General features: G+C 46.0%; 1 protein-coding gene across 13 annotated transcripts in view; it reads left to right on the top strand.

Moving 5' to 3' along the window:
• APBA2 (amyloid beta precursor protein binding family A member 2) overlaps nucleotides 1-23,113 on the top strand; it is a 233,040-nt gene that overhangs the window by 23,319 nt on the left and 186,608 nt on the right. For 12 of the 13 annotated variants that reach the window (XM_070496710.1, XM_070496728.1, XM_014845465.3 and 9 more), the window contains exon 2: nucleotides 14,922-15,026. The exons of the other annotated variant lie outside the window; for it this stretch is intronic. The gene's annotated coding sequence lies outside the window, so the exon portion shown is untranslated. The remainder of the gene's footprint in view (nucleotides 1-14,921; nucleotides 15,027-23,113) is intronic. 13 annotated transcript variants of the gene reach the window in all.

The raw sequence follows: 23,113 nt of genomic DNA, 5'->3' as shown, positions 1-23,113 counted from the left end.
GGAAATGAGAAGTGCTCAGGAATTAGTGGGATAATAGTATCTAGCACAGTAATTCCTGCTGAAACCTTAATGATGGGCAATAAATTAAAGTACTGCCCAGCCAGATGGGACTTGCGTCTTAACAGCACCCTTCAATGTCTTGTGTCAGAGGAGTGAGGATTGAGGTGTTTCTTATCCTTGGTGGGGGCTGGTGAATGGGTTTTGAATTCAGGGTACCTGGACAGTGCTTCAAGCCTCTACATCACACCACCTTGCTGAGTTGGGAAAGAGAGTTCCCACTGTCTTTTTTTTTAATAGACTATTTTTGAGCTGTTTTAGGTTTACAGCAAAATTGAGCAGAAGGTACAAAAGATTTCCCACATACCCCCCTGCCCCCATGCATGCACAGTCTCTTCCATTATCAACTTCCCTCACCAGAGTGGTACATTTATTCAGTTGGTGAACCTCTGTTGATACATCCTAATCACACAAAGTCCCTAGTTTACACTAGGGGTCCCTCTTGGTGTTGTACCTCCTGGGGGTTTGGGCAAATGAATGATGACATGTATCCACCATCATAGTGTCATACAGTCATACAGAGTAGTTTCACTACCCTAAAAATCTTCTGTCTTCCACCTATTCATCTCCCCCAGCTTCACACACACACCCAATGACTCCTGGCAACCCGTGATCTTTTTCCTGTCTCCGCAGCTTTGTCTTTCCCAGAATGCCATAGAATTGGAATCATACATGTAACTGGAATCTTGCACTTGGTAATATGCATTTAAGGTCTCCATGTCTTTGCATGTCTTGATAGCTCATTTCTTTTTAGCACTGAATGATATTCTTTTGTCTGGGTGTACCACAGTTTATTTATCCATTCACCTACCGAAGGACATCTTAGTTACTTCCAGGTTTGGCAATTATGAATAAAGCTGCTATAAACATCCACATGCAGGTTTTTGTCTGGACATAAGTTTTCAACTTCTTCAGATAAAATACCAAAAAGTGTGATTGCTGGTAAGAGTAGTATATTTAGTTTTGTAAGAAACTGCCAAATTGTCTTCCAAAGTGGCTGTGCCATTTTGCATTCCCACCAGCAATGAATGAGATTCCTGTTGCTCCACATTCTTGTCAGCATTTGGTGTTGTCAGTGTTCTGGATTTTGGCCTTTCTAATAGGTGTGTAGTGGTGTCTTGCTCTTGTTTTAACTTGCATTGCCCTGATGACATTCGATGTGGAGCATGTTTTCACATGCTTTTTTCCCATCTGTATATCATTTTTGGTGAAGTGTCTGTTCCTGTTTAAGTCTTTGGCCAATTTTATAATCAGATTTATTTTCTTATTGTTGCATTTTAATAATTCTTTGTATATTTTGAATAACAGCCAGATATGTCTTTTGCAAATATTTTTTCCCTGTCTGTGGCTTGTCTTTTCATTTTCTTGGCTGTGTCTTTCACAGAGCAGAAACTTTTAATTTTTGGATTGGTTTGTTTGTTTTGTTGTTATTGAGTTGTATGGGTTCTTTATATATTTTGGAAATTAACCCCTTCTCAGATATACGATTTGCAAATATTTTCTCCCAGTTGGTGGGTTATCTTTCAGTTCTTTCATGGTTTCCTTTATCTTGCAGAAGGTTTTTAGTCTGATGTAGTCCCATTTGTTAATTTTTTCTTTTGTTTCCTTTGCCCGAGTAGACATGGTTTCGAAAAGATGCTGCTAAGACCAATGTCAAATAGCATACTGCCTGGGGCCAGCCACGTGGCCAAGTGGTTAAGTTCGCATGTTCTGCTTTGGTGGCCCAGGGTTTTGCTGGTTCGGATTCTGGGCATGCACCTAGAACTGCTCATCAAGCCACATGAGATGGCATCCCATGTGGCAGAACTAGAAGGACCTACAACTAGAATATACATCTATGAACTGGGGGGCTTTGGGGAGAAGAAGGAAAAAAAAAAGATTGGCAACAGATGTTAGCTCAGGGCCAATCTTTAAAAAAAAAATAGTGTGCTGTCTGTATTTTCTTCTAGGAGTTTTACGATTTCAGGTCTTACGTTCAAGTCTTTAATCTATTTTGAGTTAATTTTTGTGTATGGCGAAAGATAATGGTCTACTTTCATTCTTTTGCATGTGGCTGTCCAGTTTTCCCAGCACCATTTATGGAAGAGACTTTCCTTTCTCTATTGTATATATTCTTAGCTCCTTTGTTGAAGATTAACTGTCCATGATGTGTGGGTTTATGTCTGGGCTTTCAGTTCTGTTCCAGTGGTCTGTGTGTCTGTTTTTGTGCGAGTACCATGCTGTTTTGATTACTGTAGCTTTGTAGTATATTTTGAAGTCAGGTATTGTGATGCCTACAGCTTTGTTCTTTTTTCTCAGGATTACTTTGGCTATTCGAGGTCTTTTGTTGTTCCATATAAATTTTAGGATGCTTTGTTAAACTTCTGTGAAGAATGTCATTGGGATTCTGTTTGGGATTGCATTGAATCTGTAGATTGCTTTCAATAGTGTGGACATTTTAACTATGTTTATTTTTCCAACCCATGAGCATGGAATATCTTTCCATTTCTTTATGTCTTCTTCGATTTCTTTCAATAATGTCTTATAGTTTTCAGTGTATAGGTCTTTCACTTCTTTGGTTAAGTTTATTCCTAGATATTTTATTCTTGTTTTTGTGATTGTAAATGGGATTGTACGCTTGACTTCTCTTTCTCTTAGTTCGTTGTTAGTGTATAGAAATGCAACTGATTTTTGTAACAACTTTGCTGTAGTTGTTGATTATTTCTAATAGTTTTCTGATGGTTTCTTTAGGATTTTCTATATATAGAATCATGTCATCTGCAAACTGCGAGAGTTTCACTTCTTTTCCGGTTTGGGTTTTATAGTTTTGTGTTTGACATTTAGATCTGTGATCCATTTTGAGTTAGTTTTTGTGAAGGATGTGAAGTCTGTCTGGATTCTTTTTTTTGCATGTGGATGTCCAGTTGTTCGAGCACCATTTGTTGAAAAGATTTATCTTTTCTCCATTGTATTGCCTTTGCTTCTTTGTCAAAGGTCGGTTGATTATTATTATTTCGGTGTATTTCTGGGCTTTCTGTTCTGTTCCATTGATCTATTTGTCTGTTCTTTTGCCGTTACCACACTATCTTGATTATTGTAGCTTTATAGTGTGTCTTGAAGTCAGGTAGTGTCAGTTCTCCAGCTTTGTTCTTCTCCTTCAATATTGTGTGTTCCCGCCATTCTTCTCTAGTAGCGCTTGTCCCATTGCACCACAATGATTTGCCGTTATAGGCGTCGAAACCATGGCTAGTATCAAGAACATCATCTCTGGCAATGCTATAGAGCAATGAAGTGATTTTCCTCTTCATTTTTCTTATATAGCTGCATCTGTTTGAAATTTTAGCTTCATATCAGTTCAAGAACATCATCTCTAGAAAAGCTATATAGCAATGAAGCAGTTTTTCTCTTCATTTCCTTATATAGCTGTTTATTTCAAAGTTTAACTTCATATCAGTTCCGTCTAATTGTGTATCTGCTTGAGATAGTTTGCATTCTATTAAGTAGGCTTGATAAGAAATTATTTAAAAATTCAAATATTTAGAGTTTCAGGGATCATAAGTCTTGATTTTTGGGGAGCATCTCAATTTCATAAATGTGATTCTTTTCTAAAAAGGAGGATCACTAAATGAATAACTTACATTTTCTGATTTTTCAATAAGAAACAATGTTTCTGGTTATAAATGTTAAATGTCTTCTAGTTTTTGCAATAAGAAACTTGATTAATTGTGTTAAAAAAAAAACCGTAAGGGGCCAGCCCTGTAGCCGAGTGGTTGGGTTCGGTGTGCTCTGCTTCAGCGGCCAGGGTTCACAGGTTTGGATCCTGGGTGCAGACCTACTCTACTCGTCAGCCATGCTGTGGAGGCATCCCACATACAAAATAGAGGAAGATTGGCATGGATGTTGGCAGAAAAAGAGGAAGATTGGCAACAGATGTTAATTCAGGGCAAATCTTCCTCACCAAAGAGAAAAAAAGAACCATAAGAAGTGATTTTAATTTTGACTTCATATAAAGACCTTCTGAAACAGAAGCTTCTCTGTCCATGGGTTCTGCATTTTTTATTTGGTAACTATGGTGCACTGAGGTCTGATATGTGAGGAAGGAGCCTGTGAGTGAACAGTTTGGGTTCTGTTGGCTGCCTTCCCACTCTTTATCCAGAGAGACTGGATCCCAGAGAAGGACAATGGCAATTAGGTCTTGTCGGGAAGAAAGAGCACAGCCACCAGTGCTGGACCACTTTGCATCCCCTGAACAAGTAAGATAGTGCGATGCTGGCATTTGGGGCTTACACAGGACCATGTGGCAGTGGCTTGCTTGCCGGCCTGCTTGGCCAAGATAAGATGCTCAGACCTGTGGCCTCTATGCAATGGTCGGGGGTGCAGGTAGGGGGGTGTTTAATTCAGTGCACTTCCCCTCATCGCATTTACAGTTTTGGGGCTAATGATATTCACTTATTCTGTCTGGGGCTGTGTGTGGATTCTTTTTCTTTCTTTAATAGAGCTTTTAAATTGAAATACATCTTGTTCAAGCTGTTCAGAAATGTTTCACACTTAAAAAAAACAAAAGGTAGCTGCTGCAATGATCCCCTCGCTCACCCTCACAGTGCGGCCTGTGGACAGTCCCCTCGACTGTCGTGAGCCCGTCTGGAAGTGTCTGATTCTCATCAGAAGGGAGCTGTAACGGTGCAGATCACAGATTCACGGTAGCTTTAGTCACGGAAGGATGGAAATAGACAGTTTCTTGTTATTGCCATTCCAAGGAAAATAATGAGGCTGCATATTTGCAGCGAGCTGCTGAAGCCAGACGTCACTAGAGTAATTTGGATTAGTGGGAAGTTGGAACATATTGTTTTAGAAGAGATTTCATCATCTTTGGAAATCCTATGTAGCTATGAAGTGATTTGTTTTCTCTTTCAATCTTACTTATATAGCTATATCTGTTTGAATTTTTCATTTCATATCCATTCCCTCTAATAGTATATTTGCCTGAGCTATTTTGAGTTCTATTAAATGGCTTGATGTTAAATTATTTTAAAGACTTTTTGTTGCCACTTGGAAGACCTGGAAGTATGTCCAGTGTTCGTATTTGGGTCATGGAGATGCCACTTTGCATCATTTTGTCACATGTAAGAGCCGGGCTATTTCAAGGAAGGGCCAGAGAAGAGACTTTCATTTCTGAGAATATAACCATGGATTAGGAAGCATGGGTTATTCAGAGATTTGTCCTTTTGTGCTGTGAAATCTGAAACAGAGAAGCAGTGGCCTCAGCGGCATGGAGGTTTAGAGTCTGTGAGGGGCTGATTAGGCTCCTGTCTTCATTCAAGACTGGCTGTTTTTATGGGGGACCCACGTGCAGCCCTGGTCAGCATCGTTAAGGTGAAGACCTCATAAAAAGCCCCGAGTTCCAAGCTGCTGGCTCCTTAGCTCGGGCAGGAGCAGGCTCAGGAGGCAGGATGCCTGGTCAGTGGGACGCTGCAGCCGCCACTCTCCAGTGGCTCTCCCTCTTGACTCTTCACATTCCTGGCAGATGAGAGAAGAGCCAGCCTCCTTTCTTCTGGGCACCCTCATACAGTTATTGAGTAATCCTCCTAGGCTGCAGGGATGTCAGAGGACAAGCCCCTGGTCCTCATGCCTCCTCATTTTTATCCTTTGTTCCCTGGGCCTTGTCCTTGAAGATACCTTGTGCGTGTATTTACTTTAAAAATACACATTTAACAATTTGTAAGGAAAAGATTTCAAAGACAGATAAATCCATCCATTTATGCATTCATGCATCATTCAACAACTACTTACTGAACACCTACTGTGTGCCAGGCACCGTGGTGGGCGAGCCAAGGGCTTCCTTGCTGCCTGGAGCTTGCACTCTAGTATGTAGTGCATTAGCACTGTTGGGGACAGGGACCATTGAGTTTTGTTATGTAGAAAACAGAGTGCTTCTGCACCGCAGTTTGCGTGTGTGACGTGCAAGGACTTCTGGACAGACACGTTCCGGCCTGAGTCAGCATGCGCAGTAGCAGAGTTTAAGGCATGTGGGTCATCCTCCTAATACAGCCATCCCTGCCATTTCTGTGTGACACCAAGGCCTTTGCGTCTGTCAGCTGTTTTGTCCTCACAGTAGCCCGAGGGGTGGGCAGGGCAGCAGGTGGAGGCCGGGCTCAGCAGTGCCCCTGCCCAGTGTGTGCTGGGTGCCGGGTCAGGTGATGGGCTGCAGAAGCAGAGAAGGCGGGGCTGTCCCTACTGTGTGGGGCTTACCGTCTGCAGGACTTTAACAGTTACCAAGATTTTAGAAAAAGTTCTGCTGGCATAAAGCCGCTTAGCTCCGTTCAGTGTGTTCTAAGGCTTTGCAGCCGTGTCGGCAGATTCCACTCCGTGGCTCTGGCGCCTGGGTCAGTGAGTAGCCATGCGCGGTGGCTCTGGCTGCTGCCGGGAGCCTCCCCTCCTGGGCTTCAGGGACAGGCTTCCTGGGCGGTGGCGTACCCTTAGACCTCTCTAGGACACAGATGGTCTTCAACATCGGGGCCCTGGACCTGGACAGTTCTGCCAGCTGTGGGGTATTCCTCCCTCCATGTGGCAGTCCTTGAGGAGGCAAACTTCAGAAGAAAGTTTGTTTTCTAGGGAATAGTTTAGGTTTCTCTTGTGTCTACTCTGAGAATTACCTATGGGCTTCTTGTTGATACGTGAGTGCTTCCTAGCAACGGGCCTGGAGGATGGTCCTTGTTGCCTGCTTTTGGGTCGGCAGTGCCTGCTACGTGGCTGAGAGAGGGCCGGCCGGCGGTGTCCCCGGGCAGTGGCCTTGGTGCCGCCCTTGCTTCAGACCTCTGGAGAGCAGCTTGCTCCCAAGCATGGCTTCTGTGAGAACTGACTCTTCGTTAGGTGACTTTAAAAGGGAGCAGGCTTCCAGGGAGGTCTGGAGGCATGAAAATACCGTGTGTTTGCTTTCTCCTCTGTGAGGGGCGAATCGCAGCCGCGGTTTTCGGCTCGGCTGGGGTTCGGGGTCTCCTTTGGGATTGCCTGTCCTCGTGCCGCGCCCCAGCCCTGGTGCCGGCACCGGATACCACGCCGGCATGTTGGGCGTGTGGCTGCTCAACATCTGCTTCTGCTCCCGGGCCCTTCACTCAGGGCCGCTGCGCCCTCTGTGCCCTCCGGCCCTCAGCGTAGTGCCACTGTGGACTCCTCCCTGGAGCCCAGCCCCGACCTGCCTGCCCCAGAGAAGGTTGAGGGAACAAGTCCCGAGCGCTTGGGTCTGCCCTTCCCCTCCCCAGCCCCGCCGTGAGCGCTGCTACTCCGAGTTCTCTCCATTTGGAGGCACAGCGCTCCTGGGGCTGAGCTGCCGGCTCACCAGCAGCTGCCACTGCGCACCTGGCCCTGAGCCCTGTGATGCGCCGAGCTGGTCACTGCTGCATGTCCCAGGCTGCTGGCCCACCTGTCCTCCCCAGTGCACGTGTGTGCATGTGCATATATACATAGAACACGCACACACACCACAGATACACAAACACCACATACTACGCACACACCATGTGCACACCACACGCACACATTACACACCCACACACCACAATCCTCCCCCACACCTCAGACACCCCACTTCATATACATATACATTCATACCACACCACAAACACACACTCATGTACCCCACTCCATACACACATACACCACACACACCCCATATATACCACATACTACACTACACAGATACACTATGAACATACTGCACACACACACACAGACACCACACCACACACACCAACCCCAGCCACACACACTTAACATGAACCACTCAGTGAATGAAACTGAATTCTTTAGTTTCCTCCCACATTAATACCCCACTTGCCTCCCACTGTCCTGGCCTAGCACACCTTCGGCCCCAAGGTCCCCCGTGCCTTGTCTTCTTCCTCTCTTTGGTCACCACCTCGCTTTGTGTTTGTTTTCTCTGAGCTTGTCCCATGAGGTGTGTGGACGTGGTGATGGTCTGCAGAGTTTGCATCTCTGCTCCAGTGGTCGCCTTCCGGAAGAGAGACTGCGACTGTCTTCCGCTCTCGCCTGGCTCCTGTGGGAAATTCCACTTCCTCTCTCCCTGCCCTTTCCCACAGGTCATTTTTCTTAGTGCTGACATCTCCCAGCTAGAGTATGAAATCCTGGAAGGCGCAGACTGTGGCTTTCATTACAATGCTGGTGAATAATAAATGCACTTTGGTAAAAGACTCATCCAAAACACACATATTTAGTAAAGTAAAAGTGAACACCCCCTCAGTCTCCCTCCACTATATCCGCTTCCCTCTTCAGAGGGGATAGGCATTTGATGGGGGCCTTCCTGGTCGGTTCTGTATGCCACGCATCCATGCATGGACTTGCAGATATATGTACATTTCCAGCCAGCTTGACTGTCTCTACCTGGGATCTTGACACAAACACGCAAGCTCTAGCTAAATGCCAGTTTCACTCAACAGTAGACCTTTACAGTTTCTCTCCACCAGTGCATGTTGGTCTACCTCTTTAAAATAAAGCTTTAGAGTATTCCAGCATGTGGACTCTGCCATAATTTATTTAACCATTCTCCTATTTATGGGCACTTAGGTTGCATTCAGTTTTTAAAAAGATTACTGCAGTGAAAATGCTCATGCAGACATCATTTCATATATATGTGAGTCCTCCTGGAAATGGAGTTGTTGGGTAAAAGGATATGCATATTTAAGTTTTTGATAGAGAATGCTGAATTGCCTTTCTGAAAGGTTTCATTGGGATTCCTCCTAAAGTAATACATTTTTTAAAAGGAGAAAAGCGGCAAAAAAGTAGTTCATCACCAACAACCAAAGAGAGAGCGGTACTCCCTCAGGCCACAAACAGTGAAGTGCTGCAGCCTGGAAGAGACCGAAGACCCAGGCAAAGGATAACGTGGTTTCTAAGGTTTCCTTTGCTGTCCCCATCCTCCTTGTGCCCCTCCCCCCCAAAAAAGCAGTCCTGAGGAAAGAAGGCGAACGACCCAAATCCTGAGAATTTACTACATTCCTCAATTTGGAGAGAGGGAGACTGTGATGGCTAGGTTTGGGAAGGATGCTCCTGGAGCCTGATGGCCCTCACCACAGTCAGGAGAAACCTGTCCTCCCTCAGGACTGCTGCCCAGGGTCTGTTTGCACTGCATTCTGGGAGAATTCCTTGGTTCCACCTTCCAGTTTACCCATCAGCTCCTCTGTTGTATCCGTTCTTACATTCAGCTCCCTGAATATCAGCTACCATATTTTCTTAATTTAGAGGCTTAATTTTTTTCAACAGTTTTAAGTTTACAGAAGAATCGAGCAGAAAGTTCAAAGAATTTCCATATGCCCCCTCACTCACAAACCTCCTAGTTTCCCCTATTATTAACATCTTGCATTAATGTGGTACATTAGTTACAATTGTTGAGCCAGTATTGATAAATTATTATTATTATTATTAGCCAAATTAGGGTTAGGTTCACTCTGTGTTGTACATTCTGTGGGTTTTGACAAATGTATAATGACTCAACTACCATCTTTTTGTTTTACTAGGTTGTTAGCTGTGTCCTTGTCTTGCTGACTTCCTCCTGTTTTAAGATAGTTCTTTTGTCTTGAGCCTTTTGAGTCTTTGTTTCCTGTGGCTGGGGAGTGGCTGGGGTGCTGAGGTGCTGGTGTCTCTGGGGACTGGTGCTCCTGTGGTGTCCTGGTCCCCCCACCACCTGAATTCTGAACCTGCTCCAGTCTCAGCACCCTCCCTGGCCGCTTTCATCTGCCTATCCCAGCTCAGCTGCCCACTGCTTAGGAGCCACTGTGTGGAAGGAGGGGCCGGCAGACTTAGCTGTCCCCATTGGTCCTCTAACTGCCCAGCCCAAATAGTAATAAGAACCACAGTGAGGCTCTGTGAGGCTCTGAAAGGCAGTGAGATGAAGCAAGGTGGCCTCCTCCAGCGGAAAGGAAACCTCCTGCTCCTCTTCACCGGTTTTCCCTCCTTGGAATTTGAGTTGTTTGTCTCAGAATGTTCTGGCAAGATTAGTGTTTTAAAGGAATACTTGAGTGGGTCTGGGTGGTGGGGTGGGGTGGGGGCTGTGGGGACCTGTGCAGAAGCCAGGCCTTGGAAGCAGGAGGCAGGGTGGCCACCACCCAGCCCTGCTGTCCTGCTGATGGACCGAGAGTGGTGGCAGCGCACTGTTCTGTGGGGGTGTCACCATGGCACAGCAGGAGGGCACACCGCCAGCCTTCCGCTGCTGTGGCCTCATCCTTGCTTGCTCACGGTGAGGATGTGAATAGAGACGGGAGTGGGAAGGGATTTGAGGCATTTTCACTATGAGAACGGGCACCTCCTTTTGTTGGAACAGGAAATAGCCTGGTATGGGTGTCTCAGTTGGAACAGGCTGTTCTCCCACAGTCCTACAGGGACGCCTTCCCGAATGGCATCTTTCCAGCTGTGGCCACTCAGAAGGCAGAGCCTGTGTCCTCCTCCGTGTGCCCAGCAGGGGTGTGCCCCTCCTCCCCAGTAGGACGGGCCCACAGGCCCCACAGGCCTAGAGCTGGAGGTCTGGGTGGGGGAGGCGGTTTCCCTTTGAGTTAGAGGTGGCAGCTGGGTTTCTGGGTCACACCGTGGGGGCCTTAGCTCACTGCTGGCCCACGCCTGGCGTGTAGAAGGTATTAATGAATGGGCCTGGTGCCAAATACGGTGTGGGGCTGGTGGGGGAGCTATAGCTAGAAGCCCCTGGACCCTGGTTGAAGTGACCACTCTGCCTCCCTGAGCATCAGTCTCTGTGTGTGTCTTGGGGACAGTGCTGCCATTGAGTTAACATTCAGTGGATTGCCACCAAGCACTGTTGTGGTGTGGGGACACATCACAGAACACAGCAGGTAGGAGTTACAGGTGGGAGTCTCAGTGGATGAGGTGGATCACTGTGAACACAGGACAGGACAAGGGACACAGCCTTAGTGGGTGAATGGGACATGGCGTGTGAGCAGGGACACTGAGGAGGTTAGCAGTTACTAGGTGCTTACTAGGGGCAGGCTTGGCGTGTCTGAGGAACGGCAGAGTGAGTGACCAGGAGGAAGGCCAGAGGGCATGGAGGCCTTGCCTGCCATCTGAGAGGTTTAATTCCGAGTGACGGGGGGCCATTGCAGGAGGAGGTTGAGGAGAGGAGGACACAATCTGAGTAGAATTTTAAAAATTTTATTGCAGCTTTATTGAAATATAGTTCATATACCATAAAATTCACCCCTTTAAAGTATACAGTTCAGTGGTTTTTAATATACTCACAGTGTTGTGCAAGCGTCACCACCATCTAATTCCAGAACATTTCTGTCACCCGTACCCGTTAGCAGGCATCACCATCCCCCCTCCCACCTCAGTCCCTGCTTTGATTCTTGATGTACACCAATTTATGTTCCCACCAACAGTGCACAAGTATTTCTTTTTCTCCTCATCCTCACCAACACTTGATATTGCTTGTCTTTTTTTTTTTTTTTTGCTGGGAAAGAGTTGCCCTGAGCTAATGTCTGTTGCCAATATTCCCCTCTCTCTTTTTTCCCTTCCCACAGCCCCAGTGCATAGTTGTATATTCTAATTGTAAGTCCTTCTAGTTCTTCTGTGTGAGCCGCTGCCACAGCATGGCTACTGACGGACGAGTGGTGTGGTTCTGTGCCTGGGAACTGAACCTGGGCTGCTGAAGTGGAACGTGCTGAACTTTAACTGCTGGGCCATGAGAGCTGGCTCTCACTGTGGTTTCGATTTGTGTTTCCCTGATGATTAGTGATGTTGAGCACCCTTTCGTGTGCCTGTTAGCCAGCTGTATGTTTTCTGTCTCAGGTTCTTTAGGGGCCAGGTGGAGAAAGGCCTCACTGAGCCTGCTCGGGAGGGTGAGCCTGGCGAGGGGACGTGGTGGGACCGTCTCCTGACTGAGAGAAGGCTAAATGACGGTGGGCTGTGTGCATGGTGGCCTGTGGGAGTGTGAGCAGGGGTTGGGGCAGGGCTGGGTGGCCTGGCCACAGCATGCAGAGGGCTGACTCCAGCAGGTTACTAAGGGAGCTGCCCTTGACCTGGGGACGGGCCTGCCCCTGCCAGCCCTGCCCTCCAGAGCTCGGCCATTCTTCTGCCGTCCAGGGGCCCATTGCCAGTGTGGGTTTGGTGGAGGTGGGTGTGACACTGCCAGCACCATGTCCCTCCCAACAGGCGAGGCCATCCTCTAGCAGTGTCCCCATGCTAGCCCAGCCCTGGCTTGGCTGTTCCCAGCTGGGTCGCCTCAACACTGGGTCACCATTCACTGTGAGGTGGGCCCAGGTGGTTAGTTACCAGGAGCAGAGTGCTGGCATTGGCCTTCCCGTATTCTTTCTGGGATTGGGAAGCAGTGGTGGAGGGGAGCAGCTGGCCCTTGGGGACCGTGCTTTATCCCTGGTCAGTTCACGACTCTGGGAATTTATGAGTTGCTGGAATGTTTTGCATTTCCCTGCAAACTCTTTTTCTGGGTGGGCCTTGTGAGTGGCTGAGCACAGGGAGGAAAGCATAATGTCACTGGCATCCTGCCAGGAGGGTCGTCTGCCAGACATTGCAGCAGAGAGCCCAGGGAGGTTGGCACCCAGTAGGTTGGGCCTACAGATGGCTGTTGAGTGGAGGGTGGATGACAGACTGAAGACACCCCAGGTCCCCCGCAGCCATGCCTCTGCAGATGGCCTCTTGGGGAAGAGTGTCACCAAGAAGCTGGCTGCATCTTTAGTCTCAGGGACATGCTGCGTGTGGCAGCCTTTGGCACGTGGCAGTTAGCGGGCAGATTGGCTAAAGGCAGTTTACAGTGTGGTGATTATGCAGCTTTGGGGACTGGCAGGCCACTCCCGCACAGGACGCAGGGCCCGGGTCGTGGGGAGCAGGCAGAGGTCAGGGGGAGCTTTTCTCTGTACGCCCCTCCTGAGAGGCTTCGTCATCAGCGTATGCTTAGGGCAGCTCAGTGAATTCATGCCTCTTTCTCCCAGAGCAGCTCTGCGAGTTTCACCCCCAGGGTGACCTCTGCATGTCTTTTCTGAGGGCTCCTGGACGAGCCCTGCCCCTCCCAGGTCATCCTGCATTGTATTGACATGATAGCCCCTCCACAGTCAGGAGCTTCTGGAGGCGCCATTTGCCAGTGAGAGGAGAACCGGCCTCCGAGCCTGGCATTTGATGCTCAGCATGCTTCCAGCGGCACATTCCGCACATTCTGTTGCTTCACTTCTGCCATAGCTGGTGACTTTGACCCCATCCCAGTGCTCCCTCCTCACCCTCAGAGTCCTTTCCCAGTCTTTGCAGCTCCTTGTATTTAATGTCCCCTTTCTTTAAAGCTACATTTGAGGCCCATGTCCTCGGTTTGCCGGCCACAGGGGCATTTCCAGTCCATGGAATGCCGTACCTTTGTGGGGACAGGCAGGCTCTGAGAGGGAGCAGGAGAGATGATTGGGAATGATTGTGAAAACTGCAGAAACAAGACAAGCTGAGAGAGTGTGGTTACTACTGGAGTTCAGGGATGCCTCTCCCAGTTGGGTTTTAAGGAATGAATAGGAGTTTTTCAGTGAGATTCTAGAAAAGCAAAAAAGAGGACAACTCAAACACTGGCATGGAAGGAATGAGGCTCTGACAGCATGGAGTGTTGGGGTGTGATAGGGGTGAGGCTGCAGCAATGGGCTGGGCCCAGGACTGGGGAGCTTGTTCACCTTGCACACTGTGGTCCAGAGTTAATGACCATGTCGTGCAGCGTTCTGCTTACACGTGCCCCATTAGAGTCCCTGGCTGCAGGTGAGGGCAGGTGTGGTTTGACCTGGGTGTTATCCGCATGGACAGTGATGCCCTGATCCATCGTTATCTGAATTGGCCCATGGCGGGTGGAGGGGTTCCGTGTTTGGACTTACTAGGTCTCCAACTGGGTGGCCTGCTCTGAGGGCAGGAAACACGGCAGCAGCCATCAATGTTAAAGCTCAAGGAATCTCGTAAATCATGGGGATCAGTGTGCTCATTTGACACAGTAGGGAGACCAGGGCGCAGGTGTGGGAGCTAAGGCCTGGACCCCAATATCTCAGTGCCCCCGTCATCCTCTGAGGTGAGAGGCTGAGGCATGGGTGGGTTCCATGGTCTCCCCAGGCTGAGTGGCAGAGCTAGGGTGTGGGCCAGGTGTGTGTGCCATCCAGCTCCACGCAGAGATCCAGGCGGTAGTCCATGCAAGGGGGGTGCTGGTCTGCAGGCCGTGGCTGAGCGCTGGTGCCCCCATGTGTCAGGGAGGAAACAGCGTCTTTGCACACGGGACGGCTTGCACTGTGTACCCGCACGTGCACATGGTCATCTTTTCTTTGAAAAGGCCTTGTTGAGTGTATTTTGCAGGATTCTCCACCCACCCCCTTGTGCAGCATGCACGGTTTTCAGATAAATAACCTAAAGGACACCAAGCTCTGTATCCTGGGTAGCATTTTGCTTCTTTGGAAAACCAAGCTGGGAACAGAACCTTGAAGAATGTGCTTCATTTCCTGTCAGAGCAAATGAAACCTGAAGTAATAATACCACAGGGTTTCCCGTATCTTCCTCCAAAAGGGTGTCAGAAATACATTCCCCTTGCTCTGGGCCTGAGGCCCAGCTGCTCCTGCCTCAAATGTTCAGTGGTCCGTGCCCGCGGGCCTCCGGGAAGAAGCAGGGGGGCTCCCTGGGGAAGCTGGGAGATGCCTCATTGCCTGGGACTCTGATCTTCAAAATGTCCGGCCGCCCCCCAGGACCCTGGCGTGTGATCCTGGGTTCTGAGCTGCTTTTGAGGTTATGGCGTGGGTTGCTGTTCGCCCCTTGTGTTGGTGCCATTGTCCCGCTGGTGGGTGACCGGCCCCTGTGTCTAAAGGGGTGGCTTGCGTGCTCAGCCTGCTGACGCTCTGTATGTGCTTTTGTTTCAGTCTGGAAGATCTCAGCGTTGCTGAATCTCGGGTGGACAAGCCAGCCGCCGGGGCCAGGACCGTCCTGCGGATGGCCGAGAGTCCTCTCGGGCCTGGAGCTTCCGAGTGAGTGGGCCTGTGACCGTCACCGCTGGGCGCTGCCCGACACGCCATTTGCGTTCGTGTGGCGGTTCCTGTGCTAAGTGGGAGCTGGGAGAGGAGCCTGGGGCGCTGCCCTTGCCTCTCTCTGACAAAAGCTTAAATGCAGCCACAGTAATGTTTTTCATTGTTCTCTGTTCTGACAAATTTTCCTTTATTTTGAGGAGACACACAGGAAGGAGTACAGGGCGTTCCTAGAGGACACACGGCCACACAGTAGACTGTGCATTTCCTGTGACCCCGTCCATCTCTCCTTTCAGACCCAGTGGGTCCTGAGCAGCTTGGTTCTCCTGGCGGTGCTGTGTTGCCTCCTTGGGTAGCCCCCTTCCCAGTAGGGTGCTCCTGGGCCCAGGGCATTGGGTGTGTGGATCTCCCTGGGAGCCCAGGAGGCAGGGCCTGCAGGATGTGGGCCGACCTGACAATGACAGTTCCTGCATTGTTCTGCATCCCAGGCCGCTCACCTTGACCCGGGTGGCCAGCCCCAGGCGCTGCTGGTGTGGGCAGGGCCCTCCCCAGGACCGCAGGTGTGGTGAGGCCACTGCAGAAAGTCCCCACAAGTGAATGTGCAGGGTACTGGGGCTGTGTGTGAGGTATCAGATGAGGTCGGGTGTGAGGGTGTGTAACCTCAGGGGTGTCGCCTGCTGGGGAATGAGAGCCACCAGGCCTGTATGAGTTTCCTAGGGCCGCTGCAACAAGGTACCACAGACTGGGTGGTTTAAATAATGGAAATGTATTCTCTCACAGTTCTAGACGCTGGATGCCTAGGATCAAGGTGTCAGCAGGGTGGTTCCTTCAGAGGGCTGGGAGGGAGGTCTGTTCCAGGCTTCTCTCCTAGTGGTCTGCCGGCAGTCCTTGGCGTTCTTGGTTGTGGTTCTTGGTTGTAGGATTAGATAATCCTAATCTGCACATGGCCTTCTCCTGGCATCTCTAGTCTGAATCCAAATTTCCCCTTTTTATAAGGACACCCGTCATTTTGGATTAGGACCCACCCTGATGACCTCAGCTTAACTAGATCATCTGCTAGGACCTTATTTCCAAGTAGGGTCACGTGCGCGGGGTCTGGGGATTAAGACTTGAACATTATTTTCGTGGCCATAATTCAACCCAGAACAAGTCCTCTCCCAGGATGGGGCCTATCCTCAAGTTGCCTGCAGGGTTTGGTCCTTGGAGCAGCCTGTGCAGAGGGAGCTGCAGGCAGCTGGAGGTTTTGGATCCTGTCATCCAGCACTCAGGAGCCCTTTCCTTAGCAGAGTACCTGAGCGCAGCACACAGCGGGCCACAGCTGAGTTCCCAGCCCACGTTCTGTCCCTCAGTGGGCCATGTGCCCCAGCCTTCCAGCCCCCTATTCTTATATATCCCCGACTTGGCTCTCACACTGCCCTCCCTGATGGCCTTGTTCCTGTTAACATCTCCATCATCCAGTCCGGAATCCAGACCCTGTTCCTACTGAGCTAGCTCGGTGCCAACCCCACTTCACACCCTCTTTCAGGAAACATCCTGATGCACCCCATTTTGTCCTCCCCCTGCCTCTCAGCCCTGCAGCTCCTTCAGCTATTCGTTGAGACCTTAAAAGCAGCAGCAGCACCATTTATTCCATGCACGTGTGTGCCGGGCACTGTGTTGAGGGAGCTACACAGAGACTCCCTGAGTGCTCACTGCTGGAGGCCAGTGAGAAAGCCAAGTCCTGGCCTGTGTGCACAGAGCCCAGATGTGATAGAGCCAGAATTCAAACCCACCACATGAGACTGCAAAGCCTCAGCCACACCTCTGTCACTGTGCCGGGCCCTGTCCTGGGTGCTGGGGAAACTGAGGTAGCTAGGACTCAGCCCTGTGCATGGTCATCCTTATGCAGCCCTCTTGGCCAGGTCATTTCTTGCTGGGACATGACATGTATCATCCACCCTCGGCCCCCTTCACAGCACGCAATTCACCTTTTCAAATTTTATTTTTATTTTTTCAATGTAATAATATAAATATTTTAAGAAGTCGAAGAGTTCTATAAGGTTTATGAAAAAAATAGCAGACCCCTGGCCGCCACCCGTACTGTCTCCGTGCAGTCCTTGCCCTGTCCCACTCCCCATGGATCGCCACTTCCAGTTTTTAGTTGTTTCTTCTGGAATTTATCCCCATAGTTGTAAAGAATATGTATGCTGTTATTTCTGGACTTCCTGTTGTGGTAAATGTGACTTTAACTTGTAGTTTTCCCTTTGTAGAGCTGCTCTATCTAATCCATGTAGTTATATCATAATTTTGGGGTAAATCCTTCTAAAATGTCTATCAGTCATGATAGGTTAGGTCATGAGACAGTAAGAAACATTCCCCAGATCTAAGACAGTTCAGTTTCAGATTAGCAGGTATAGTGTTTATTTCCATTTCTTGTTCTTATTTTCAATTTTAATTTTTACTTTTTGCTGAGGAAGGTTAACCATGAGCTAACATCTGTTGCCAATCTTCCTCTTTTTTTGCTTGAGGAAGATTAGCCCTGAGCTAATATCTGTGCTAATCTTCCTCTATTTTATATGTGGGTCGCCTCCATAGCATGGCTGATGAGTGGAGTAGGTCCACACCTGGGATCGAAACCTGTGAACCTGAGCTGCTAAGCAGAGCACGCTAAACTTAATGACTACGCCACCGGGCTGGCCCCTTGTTCTTGTTTTTGAGTGATTTCAAGAGAAGGCGCAGAGAGGTTGTGACCCACTTCCTAAACACCAGAACTCAGCTCAGTCACTCTTCAGCCCTCTCTGGTCAGCTTCCCAGCCTCTCATCTCAGTGAGAATTGTTGTCCAGTTGCCAACACCCATTGTTGAGAAATCAACTCACAACTTTCTGTCCTTGTCCTCCTGGACACCCTACAGCATTGAATGTCGTTTTTCTTCCACTCTTTGTCTTAGTCTCAATCTTAGGGGGAAAATCTCGGGTTTCTCACTGTTAAATATATTACCTGTAGTTTTTTTTTAAATTGGGGGTAAAATTCACATAACATGAAATTAATCATTAACCATCTTAAAGTGTGTAATTTAGTAACATTTAGTGCATTCCAAGTGTTGTGCATCCATCACCACTATGTGGTTCCAACCCATTTTCATCATCCCGGAAGGAAACACTCATAACCATTAAGCAGTCACTCCCCGTCTCCCCACCCCCCATCCACTGGCAACCACCACTCTGCTTTCATCGCTATGGATTTACCTGTTCTGGATGTTTCCTATAAATTAGAAATCGTATGATATGTGACTTTTTGTGTCTGGCTGCTTTGATTTGGCATGGTGTTTGTGAGTTTCATTCATGTTGTAGCGTGTATCAGAATGTCATTCCTTTTTGTGACTGAATGCTATTTCATTGTATAGATATACCACATTTTGTTTATCCATTCAGCCATCCATGGACATCTGGGTTGTTTCTACCTGTTGGCTGTTGTAAATAATGCTGTATTGAACATGTGTGTACAAATATTTGTTTGGATACCTGTTTTCAGTTCTTTTGTGTATAGACCTAGGAGTGGAATTGCTGGGTTATGTGGTAATTTTTGAGGAACTGCCAAACTGTTTTCTACAACTGTTGCACCATTTTATAATCTAACCAGTAGTATACAAGAGTTCCAATTTTTTCTCATCCTCACCAACACTTGTTCTGTTTTATCTTTTTTTAAAAATGCCGACCATATAAGTGTGAAGTGGTATTGTATTGTGGTTTTGATGTGTATCCCTAGTAGCTGTAGGTTTTTTTATAGATGCTCTTTATCAAGCTAAGAATGTTCTTATCTATTGCTATTTTTTTTTAAATCAAGAATGGGTATTAGGTTTTGTCAAATGCTTTTTCTGCATCAATTGATATGATCATATGATTTTTCTTCTTTAGTCTGTTGTGTTGTGGATTACACAGATTGATTTTCTCATGTTGAACCAACATTGCATTCCTGGAATAAATCCCACTTGGTGATGGTGTGTAATTCTTCTCATACATCATTGGCTTCTATTTGCTAGTATTTTCTTGAGAATTTTTAAGTGTATGTTCATGAGAGATACCGGTCTAGAGTTTTCTTTTCTTGTAATGTCTTTGTTTGGTTTTGATATTAGGATAGTACTGGCTTCATAAAATGAGTTATGAAGCGTTCCTTCCTCTTTTAATTTCTGAAATGGATCATAGAGAATTGGTATCATTTTTTCTTTAAACGTTTGGTAAAATTCATGAGAGAAACCATCTGGGCCTGGTGATTTCTTTTTGGAAGTGTATTAATGATTGATTCAATTTCTTGAATACATAGAACTTTTCAGTTTGTCTATTTCTGTTTGTATGAGTTTGGTAGTGTATATATTTTAAGGAATTGGTCACTTTTATCTGAATTATCAAATTTTGGGGCATAGAGTTCTTTGTAGTATTCCTTTATTATCCTTTTAATGTCTATGATATCGGTATTGATGACCTCTCTTTCATTTCTGGTATTAGTATTTGTGTTTTCACTCTTTTTTCTTGGTTAACTCGGTCAGAAAAACAGATTTGGGTTTGTTGATTTTCTCTATTATTTTCTTGTTTTCAATTTCAGTGATTTATGCTCTAATTTTTGTTATATTTCTTCTGCTTGCTTTAGGCTTAAATTGTTCTTCATTTTGTTTCCTAAGGTAGAAGCTTAGGTTATTGATTTTAGATCTTTCTTCTTTTCTAATTATATACATTTAATGCCATAAATTTCTCTCTAAGCACTGCTTTTGCTAGATTCTACAAATTTTGACAAGTGATATTTTCATTTTCATTTAGTTCAAAAAATTTAAAAGAATTTCTCTTGAGATTTCCTCATTGACCCATGTATTATTTCGAATTCTGTTGTTTAATTTCCAGATATTTGGGGATTTCACCTATATTCCTGTTAACTAATTTTTAGTTTAATTCCATTCTGGTCAGAGAAAATGCTTTGTATGGTATCTATTTTTTAAAAACTTGTTGAGGTATGCTTTACGGCCCCAAGTGTGGCCTATCTTGGTGCTGTGGTCTGAATATTTGTGTCCCCCCCCCCGCCCCTCCCCCCCAAATTCATATGTTGAAATGATAACTCCCATGGTGATGGTCTTAGGGGGTTGGGCCTTGGAAGATGATTAGGCAGAGTCCTCATGATGGGATTAGTGTGCTTATGAAAGAGGCCCCACAGGGTCCCTCTCCACGTGTGCCATATGAGGATACAATGAGAAGTTTGAGACCTGGAAGAGGGTCCACACTCGATCATGCCAGCACCCTGATCTTGGACTTCCAGCCTCTAGAACTGTGAGAAATAAATGTTTGTTGTTTATACACCACCTGGTCTGTGATATTTTGCTGGAGTAGCTCAAATGGATTAAGACACTTGGTGAATGTTCCGTACAATGTGAGAAGAATGTGTATTTTGCTGTTGTTGGGTGGAATATTCTATAAATGTCAATTAGAGCCAGTTGATTGATAGTGCTGTTCAAGTGAACCATCCTTGTTGATTTTCTGCCTGCTTGTTCTATCAATGACTGACGGAGTGTTGAAGCCTCCAATTATAATAGTGGATCTAGTTGTTTCTCCTTTTTGTTCTATCGGTTTTTGCCTCATATATTTTGATGTTCTGTTGTTAGGCACATAGATTTTCAGGATTGTGATCTCTTCTTGGAGAATTGAATCGAATTACATATCATTATGTAACACCCCCTCTTTATCCATGTTAATTTCCTTGTTCTAATGTCTGTTTTGTCTGAAATTAATATTGGTACTGCAATTTTCTCTTGATTAGAGTTAGTATAGTGTATCTTTCTCCATCCCTTTACTTTTAACCTTTCATAGTCTTTCTTTTTAAAAGAGGTTTCTTGTAGACAGCATGTGGTAGGGTCTTGAGTTTTTATTTACTCTGATGACCTCTATCTATTAATTGGTGTATTAAGCCCATTCACACTTAAAATGATTATTGATATATTTAGATTAATATCAAACTTTTGAATAACCATCTTTTATTCTTGCCACATGCTTCTTTTTCTTGCTTCTCTGGTTTTCATTGACTGTTATATGTGATTCCATGGTATTTCTTCTCTTAGCTTATCTATATAAGTTACAGATAAGCTATATATAAGTATATAGCTTAGCTTATACTCTTTCAAATTTTTGAGTGTTCCCCTGAGTTTGCAATATACATTTTTAAATAATCTAAGTCCACCTTCAAATAACACTAAATATACTTCTTCACGTTTAGTGCAAGTACCTTGAAACAGAGTATTCCCAGTTCCTCCTTCCCATCCCTTGTGACATGACTGTCATTCATAAGCTGTAATCACACAATACATTGTTACTATAATTGCTTTAAATAAACTATTGTTTTTTAGATCAAATTTGAGTAAGAAAAATATAAGATTTTATTTTACCTTCATTTATTCTTTCTTACACACTCTTCCTTTATGTAGATTCAGGTTTCCAACCTATAAAATTTTCCTTCTGCATGAAGAAAAATCTTTTAACATTTCTCTCAGGATATATCTGCTGGTGACAAATTCCCTCAGTTTTTGTTTGGCTGAGAAAGTATTTATTTCTCCTTCACTTTTGAAGGATAATTTTGCTGGATGTAGAATTCTAGGTTAATGTATTTTTTCTCTTGAAACTTGAAAGATTCTCCTTCACTCTCTTCTTGTTTGCATGGTTTCTGAGGGAAAGTCTGCTGTCATTCTTTGCTTTGTTCTTTTGTAGATAAAATGTTTCCCTATGTTCTGGCTTCTTTTATGATTTCTCTTTGTCTTTGGATTTCTGTAGTTTGAGTATGATGTGCCTACGTATAGGTTTTCTGGTTTTTTGGTTTTTTTTAAGGAAGATTAGCCCTGGACTAACATCTACCACGAATCCTCCTCTTTTTTGCTGAGGAAGACTGGCCCTGAGCTCACATCTGTGCCCATCTTTCTCTACTATTTTTATATGTGGGACACCTACCACAGCATGACTTGACAAGTAGTGCCATGTCTACACCCGGGATCCGAACTGGTGAACCCTGGGCCACCAAAGTGGAATGTGTGAACTTAACTGCTTTGCCACTAGGCTGGCCCTCTGGGTTTTCCTTTAGTATTTGTTCTGTTTGGTGTTCTTTGAGCTTTCTGGATCTGTAATTTGGTGTCTGTCATTAATTTTGGAAAAATTTTGGCCATTATTACCTCAAATATTTTTTCTTCTCCATTCTTTCTTTTGTCTCCTTTTGGTGTTCCAATTACACTATGTTATATCTTTTGATATTGTCCCGTAGTTCTTGGATGATTGTTTTATCTCCCCCCTCCCATTCTTTTTCTTTTTGCATTTCAGTGGGGGAAGTTTCTGTTACCTGTCTTCAAGCTCACTGATTTTTCCCTCAGCTGTGTTGATCTACTGATGAGCCCATCAAAGGCATTCTTCATTTCTATTACAGGCTTTTTTTGTAAATTTCTAGCATCTCTATTTGAATCTTAGAGTTTCCGTCTCTCTGTTTACATTACCCATCTATTCTTGCATGTTGTCTATTTTTCCCATAACAACCCTTAGCATATTAATCATAGTTATTTTAAATTCCTGGTCTGATAATTCCATCGTTTGTCATATCTGAATCTGATTATGATGCTTGCTTTATCACTTTAGAATATGGTTTTTAAAAAAAAAATTTATTTACTTATTTTTGCCTTTGACATGCTTTATAATCTGTTGTTGAAAGCCAGGTATATTATGTTGGAGAATAGGAGCTGAGGTGACAGGCCTCTAGTGTGAGAGTTTACGTCAGTCTCATTAGGAGAGGGGCTGTGTGTCATGTTTGCTGTATGTAGGTGCCAGAGGCTTCAGACTTCTCCAGTGTCCTTGGTTTTGCCTCCGCTCTCGACTTTGGGCTTCCTCAGTGCTCCTCCTCAGAGAGTCTGTGTCCTGCAGCTCTTTCAGCTGTAATCCACTGTTGTCACCTGGTGTCACACTGGAGCCCTGTTGCTGTGGTGGGCAGGTGTGGGGGAGGGTAAGCATTCTGTAATCTTATGATTATATCTCCGTCTCTAGGTGCACCTGTGTTCCCAGGCTGTGACCTTCACAAGTGCTTCTTCTTGTATAGCTTTTCC

This window comes from Equus asinus, chromosome 2, assembly GCF_041296235.1.
Source record: "Equus asinus isolate D_3611 breed Donkey chromosome 2, EquAss-T2T_v2, whole genome shotgun sequence".
NCBI classification, from domain to species: domain Eukaryota; kingdom Metazoa; phylum Chordata; class Mammalia; order Perissodactyla; family Equidae; genus Equus; species Equus asinus.
This window is presented reverse-complemented; position numbering and strand designations above follow the sequence as displayed.